Here is a 360-nt window from a genome sequence, read left to right as displayed (position 1 = left end):
TGTTCACAGGCCTGTGTCCCCAGAGCCGGGCAGCGGGGTGTTCACAGGCCTGTGCCCCCAGAGCCGGGAAGCGGGGTGCCCACAGGCCTGTGCCCAGGGGAGGGGAAGGGCCCAGGCCCCACCACTGAGGAGCTGCCAGCAAACCCCCTCGCCACCCCGTCACTGTGTGAAAGGGGTAAGAACGCCTGTGTCATGGGGCTGGTGTTCGTTCCCCCTGTTGCTCTAACCAATCACCACAAAGCCAGTGGCTTACACAACGCAAACCCATCTCAGCTCTGGAGAGCAGGCAGCACGGCCTCGCTGAGTGAGCCGCGGCCCCACCAGGAAGGCCGCTGGGCACAGGCTGAGCTCAGACCTGCA

The sequence above is a fragment of the Myotis brandtii genome, unplaced genomic scaffold (assembly GCF_000412655.1).
Source record: "Myotis brandtii unplaced genomic scaffold, ASM41265v1 scaffold825, whole genome shotgun sequence".
Lineage (NCBI taxonomy): Eukaryota > Metazoa > Chordata > Mammalia > Chiroptera > Vespertilionidae > Myotis > Myotis brandtii.
Note: the sequence above shows the minus strand (reverse complement) of the source record.